Source organism: Phragmites australis, chromosome 2 (genome assembly GCF_958298935.1).
Source record: "Phragmites australis chromosome 2, lpPhrAust1.1, whole genome shotgun sequence".
Classification (NCBI taxonomy): domain Eukaryota; kingdom Viridiplantae; phylum Streptophyta; class Magnoliopsida; order Poales; family Poaceae; genus Phragmites; species Phragmites australis.
In genome coordinates, this window is record NC_084922.1 from 29,043,712 (window position 1) to 29,050,418 (window position 6,707).

Sequence of the window (6,707 nt, forward strand, 5' to 3'; positions counted from 1 at the left end):
CACACAAATACATACAAGCGGTTGTTGAATTCTCTTGCCTCCAGATCCTCAACTTGGAGGTGCTCTTCTTTTTTGGTTCAAATATCTGCTTTCTCAAAATTACAATCTTTTGTGACAATAACTCATGAGATAAGTTTTAATAGAACCTAGAGTTCATATATATCCACAAGAGCCTTGTGTTTTTCTGAAGATTTTCTTACCAACTTGATTCTCTTCGGTTTTGTTTCCGTTATTAATTTTTAAGGTACGTTAAGTGATAAAAAAAAAGATCATCCGTTTCAAAAGAAATTAATAAAACGTCTATTTATCTCCCCTTGATCACTATTCTCAGTGGTACACATCGGAACACAGGATATTTCTGAACTTTCTTCAGTTATAGGTTATAACGATGTGCAACTGCTAAGTGCAATGCCAGGAAGGCAGTGGCCTTAAAAATTACAATACAGCTAAATAGTTACATACACTACCAAACAGCTATAATTACATAAGAACTACTGACAACATATCAGTCGGGCTACCCACAATAAAATGCATCACACAGGTAGTACTTTCACTAGACTATATGAAGAGATCAAAACAGAAAGGGGCAAAGAAAAAAGGAAGGTAGTTAGATGCAGCTACTAGCATACGTGTGTAGTGTCAGATGCTCAGAGCCCATATGCAGTGCTGAAGTAGCTCTGGCCTCTGGGTGACATTCCTGCTCAGTATCTGCAACACCTTGCTGTTCGACTGGCTCACGAACCGTGGCGTCTTGAACTGGCTCACCGCGCCACCAAGGCTCAGGTAGTGATCCATGACCTGTCCCAAGGTCCCCTTCCGGAGGACGCGGAGCTCGAGGGCGCCAATGGTCTTGATCTTCCTTGAACCGACATACCCCGCGTCGGCAAAGGCAAGGTCAATGCTGTTCGCGCAGCTGCTCAGGACCTCATCGCTGGCGCCATCAGAACTCAGCTCCCAGAAGATCACATAGTGACCCGGGTCGCTTGATCTGTCCACCAGGCTTGTGAAGTCCACAACCTCGAGCTTCTCCGCAGCCAAGAGCTTCTCTGCCTCTTCGACTGCTAGCTGCAGGTCTTTCTCTGTGTTCTTGTCGATGTTGATGCTTAGGACTAGACTTCTGCGACAAATGAACTGGAGCTCCGGTGTCGAGTTGTGGAAGCCTGTTATCTTCACAATGTCTCCCAGTCTATATCGGTATAGACCTAAGGTACAATAGCCAAAGCAAATGCAAGAACAAAAAACGTATCAGGGAGAAGTTATAGCTAACAACAATTGAAGATGGGAACGTGTACGTTAATAATAAATCAAGTTAAGCTACTAGAGATAATATACCTGCAAAGTTGGTCATCACAACTTCGTAGATTTTGCCAACTTCGACTTCTGTTAAGCCAACAGGCTCCGACTCCATGTAGTGAATAGAGGAACTATTTCCCATTTCCTCCCCTTTTGATTTCTCCAGGGGAATGAACTCAAAATAAGCAATTTGCGGAAGAACAGCATATGTCACCTCCTCAGGCGGCATGGTTGGGTTTATGTTAGAGCCAACCCATCCTTCAGATGCACCGTAGTCAGCACTCATCAGTGGTAAGTGTCCAGCATAATGTCTTAATTTCTTTAGGTATGGCTCCATGGACCCTGTCATGATGCCGTAGATGTATTTCGCATTTGGCCACAGCGTTGGGATTACCCCATGCCAATTGCTCAAATTCAGGCACTTATTGTAAATCGAGCTAGCAAGCTCAGGGTTGGGTCTCAAGATTTTCGAAACAGCTTGACGGATGGATGGAGTGGTGACTCGCTTTGAGAGAACACCATCTCTTATATCAGCACACAGATCTTCCCAGACCTCCTCGAGGGTATGACATGCATGGACAAGGCTGTGTGCAAATGTTGAGAAGACAAATTGAACTTCATCCGAATAGATTAGCCCACATAATAGGTGACAGTATAAAGATTGATGGAAGTCGGGACCAAAGATGACTTCATCGGGACTGCAGCACCGAGACAGGGTATCCTTCATTGCTTCCTTGAAACGACGACTCCTGTATAAGTTTGTTGTCGCAGTTGTAGCAAGAATACCCCCCTGGGTAAAAACTTGCTTGCTCCCATAAACAAACTGCAACGTTTTTCCATTGCAAATAGGATATTCACTGCAAGTACGTCAAAATATTATATTGAAATTCTGGATCATAACATTGAAGTGTTCAATGAACATTTTGCACACCCAAAATTACTGTATACTAAAATAAATGGTGAGCATATAAATTGTAAAAGACGCAGCATATCATAAACAGAAAATTAAGTTCCTTACCGGTTCCGAAATGCATATGAGGTTTGGAATATTTGAATTGTAGTCTCAAGCAATTCATCATTGAATGGCAAAAACTTGGGTTTTCCCTGCGTTGTACCAGAACTATAGCAAGAACACAGAAGCAATGAAGTTCAGACTCCTACTTTTCACACCAATAGATGCAACAAGAGTAAAAAAAAAAAGTTCAACTACCACCTTATGGACAGGGAAGTGATGGGCTTCCCAGTTAGCACTAGTGTGTTGTCACCATCGGCTATCCTTTGGATGTAGGGCTCAATGTCACTATGCACACATAATGGAATGCAAGATTTGAAGCTCTTACAGTCGGTTCTGCTTCCAAGATTGAAGCGCTTCAGATACTCAGCATCAGCATTCAATTCAAGAATCTTTCTTAGTGTATCCTTCTGCACGCGTCCAGCATCACGCGTTAGCATCTCAAACTCATCAATGATCTCCTCACAGCTGCAGATTGTCATTGGGACTCGTAGGGTTCTAACCTTATCACCTGCTTGTATAGAAGTAGGACTGCAAGTATCCATACAGAAAGAAAACAACCACGTAAACCAGTTGGAGAAGCATTACTAGAATGCAAATTTATACCAAATGCCAGAAAGTTAAACGAAACAAAGATGAGGAAATCTATAATTTGTTTTTATTCAATTGCAAAATTCGACATGTCTAACCAAGACATGGGCTGAATCCAGAGGTAGAATTGGGCTTGGTACTAGAATGGAAAGGAAGTATGAGCAACTTCATAACAAACAATACAGGCTACATATCATGAACTTTCCCATTAGATGAGCTGAGGGGAAAACAAATATGTGAATACCTAACAAAGCCAAAAACTAAAAGAAGCTAACTTCTACGAATACATCTCAATGGATGACACAAAAGTGGTGAGTCTTCTGTCATACAAAACTAAAGCGAGAATATGGATGCTCACTTTACTTAAGGGTGAGAAAGTTTTCATGTCATGATGTCCTCCTATCCTAGCAAAATCGATCCCAAATTTCAAAGCAGCAATGACTACATGAGAACTTAATAGTTTCAGTAAGGTCTGTCTTGGTGGTTATCTTAACACTGAGTGCAGCCCTTCTCATGATCTATAAAGATATCGTTTACTTCTGGCCACCAGTTTTACAAACAAAAGCGACAAAAGCAGAGACAGGGAAACATTTTGGGAACTATCTAGGAATTCTTGCTCAAAAATGATGACTACTGCTACAAGATACAAATTTACTGAGGCAACTATGACATGTTCATCCCAAGATAACCCGCCCAAGCGTGAAAATTCGTGAATTGTTTCCGCCGTCTGGCAAAGTAACCACGATCATAAAACAGTGCCAATAATGGACGCAGTCACACGTTTTACTGGATTACTTAGGAAATCGAATGCAACAAATCACTTGAGTACAAAGACCGCTTCCTAATACAGAATACTCATGCTATGATGCAAGTAAAAGGCCAAGAAAGGTACATAGTAGTACATACTATTGAAGCATTTATTCATTCTTGTACATACCAAACATTGACTATGGAGGAAACATGTGGACCTATTATTAGCAAAAGGGGGGGGGGGGGGGGGTTAATGGTTTCTGTTTGGGGAAATATGCTGACCTACAATTGGCCAAGAAAAGGGCGAATTATGGTGTCTGTTGGAAGTGTGTTCTTGCAAGCGAGTAAATACAGAAATTTGAGCTTACACACTACGAGAATTTCAGACCAGAAAACAATTAGTGGCAGAGAAGAGACCAACTAATGAGCCATTTAGTGCAATGTCAACTCCCCAGACAGTGCACTTGGTTCTGATACCGTGATATAACATCCTAAAACTGAAACAATACCACAAGAAAAGTGACAGATAATCAGGCCTGCACCCCCAAATTACAAAGGGAAATTTGTCTATAGGACAATAAAAGAATGTGGTTGTGTCTCTAGCACACCGCACTGCGATTTTGTGATTTTGTATCAGGACAACAGCAGCGAATAAAATAATCATTTCCGGCTGAGAGTGGTAAAAAGACCCTTTTGACCTCTTCCTTTCCATGCAAAATCGAGCTTCATTTTTTCCCCATCGTCCCCCCCCCCCCCGTCTGCTTTACCAATTATTCGTATATAATTATCCGCACCATATCCGCTAATCACCGCTGTTCCGCCCAAAATGTTGGGACAAAAGGCCAAGGGCTAATCGACACAACAAAAGTTGCATCTTTATGCGGTATATATTCCCACTGGCCGGTACTACCCAAAATCAAACGCTTGTTTACCAAGTACACATCGCCTCTGGATCATGGCAGGTACTCCTACCAGCTAGTACTACCAGTTAGGAAGCTAAGAAGCCAAGTCCAAGAATAAAAAAAATCTTTCAGGGATTAAAGTGTACCCTGAAATAGCCAACAATCCCAGCTTTTTTCTCGCAGGAAAGTACCAGTAGAGACACACTCACCGCTGAATTAACGAGCTGAAGAGGCGGATTCCCGCGCCGCCGGGCTGCGGGGAGGAGGGACGATGAAGCCTCGATTCCGTGGGTGGCAAGGAAGACAAAGGAGCCAGTGAGCGGCGGGATTAGCGGGGAATCAAACAAAGACGAAGATTCCGGAGTGGCCGCGTGATGGGAGGTGACCAGTAGGTCGCCGGCTTACCGCCGCTTTTATAGCCGCCAGCGGCAGCTGCTCCTGCTCTGGAGTCCGGAGTGGAACCAAAGGGGCTCGGCAGCGACTTCGTCGTCCCTCAGCTGCCCTCAGGTGCACTGTCTAAAAATATGATATAAGCAAAAACGATTTTTTAAAGACCGACGGCAAGAGGATTTGAAAGAGAGGTCTAATAACATTAAACCCCGATTAAAATATATTAGTACTAAAAACCGTACGATACAGAAGAAATTCTCAACTAAGTAGGAACAACAGCATACTCACAAAGGTAGCACTACCTTAAGAACACGGCATACAGAGATACTAATGACTAACAGGCAGCGCTAAAAATAAATGACACAGACTACTCTAACCATGTCATCTTCCTTTGATCAATGTTCATTTTCGCCAAACTTGTCACCGCTTCCGGGTCTAGCGATTGCCCCTCGAAAATACGTCGATTTCTTTCCTTTCAAACGTTCCACCAAAAATACAAAACAACTCTATTGAACTCTCGTCTGCCTTCCCTTGCAATCTTGATATATTCGTGTCGTCACTATGAGCGGACACTCGTATGGTCAGCTAGAACAAGGAGGTCGCTCCAACCAAACCAAAGAGATAAAAAGCACCACACTTGATTCGTATAGGAATAATTTTTTGCAAGGTGGGTGACGTCCTCATTTGTGGAGTGACACAGAGAACAAAGTTGTGTATGTGGCCATCCCTTCCACTCCAATTTTTCAGCCGTCAGAATCTTCCTCTGCACGAGAAGCCAAGCAAACGTTTTGCATTTTAGCTCATCATGTGCTGTCCACACAGGCTTCATATTGTAACGCTTGGAAGCTCTGGCAAATTGTATGTTGTACTCTGCGAATCGTATACTCCCCCTTCAGTCCATCGCCAATGAATTTGGTCCATTAAATCCTCCTGGAGATGCACTTGTTGCAACACATTCCATAATTCAATGAACTGAGCAATCTCATCCCTCGTTGTAAGAGTGTATAGATTGGTGATCCAACTATCATTTAGTAACTCCTCGTGCACTGTTCGAAGCTTTCATTTTGCCAACTTATAGAGGTCTAGGGCGATCACCATTGGTGCCACCCCGTTGAGCCAACTGTCCTGCCAGAAACTGGTCTTTCTCTCATTGCCACAAGAAACCTCGATGGAGACCATGAAAAGGCCTTGATCCATGCTGTCACACGGAATACGTAACCTAGTCCAAGGTCTTTTCATGTCCACCCAATGAAACCAAAGCCATCAGACTCTCAAAACTCTAGCAAAGCGCTCTAAATCCAAGATCCCCAATCCCCCTAGCTCTTTAGGGCTGGCTGTCATCTTCTAATTTACTAGAGAGTGTGAACCATTTACGTGCTCAAGTTCATCAGCTTTCAACATAAAGGCTCTCCTAATGCTGTCAATTTGGCGTAGGAGCCATTTTTGCAGAGGGAAGACCGTCAAATGGTAGGTGGGAAGGGAGGACAGGACGAATTTTACCAAAACCTCTCTACCGACCAGGGAGAAATATTTTCCTTTCTATCCCGAAAGCCAATCCCTGAGTTTGTCTAGAAGAGGTTGCACATGTACCCTTTTTAGTCTCCTTGTATGGAGAGGAAGACCAAGATACCGGCAGGGGAAAATCTTGACTGCTCTCGAAAAAACCTCTTGGATGTTGGCAAGCTGGGATCATCGCATCTAATCAGGAAAATTTTAGTCTTCGTAAAATTTGTCATCAGACCTGAGGTGTTCTTGAAAGCCTGTAAGAT

General features: G+C 43.1%; 1 pseudogene; it reads right to left on the reverse strand.

Annotated features, from left to right (window-relative positions):
• Positions 1-312: 312 nt before the first annotated feature.
• LOC133907781 (jasmonoyl--L-amino acid synthetase GH3.5-like) lies at positions 313-5,068 on the reverse strand (annotated as a pseudogene).
• Positions 5,069-6,707: the final 1,639 nt, after the last annotated feature.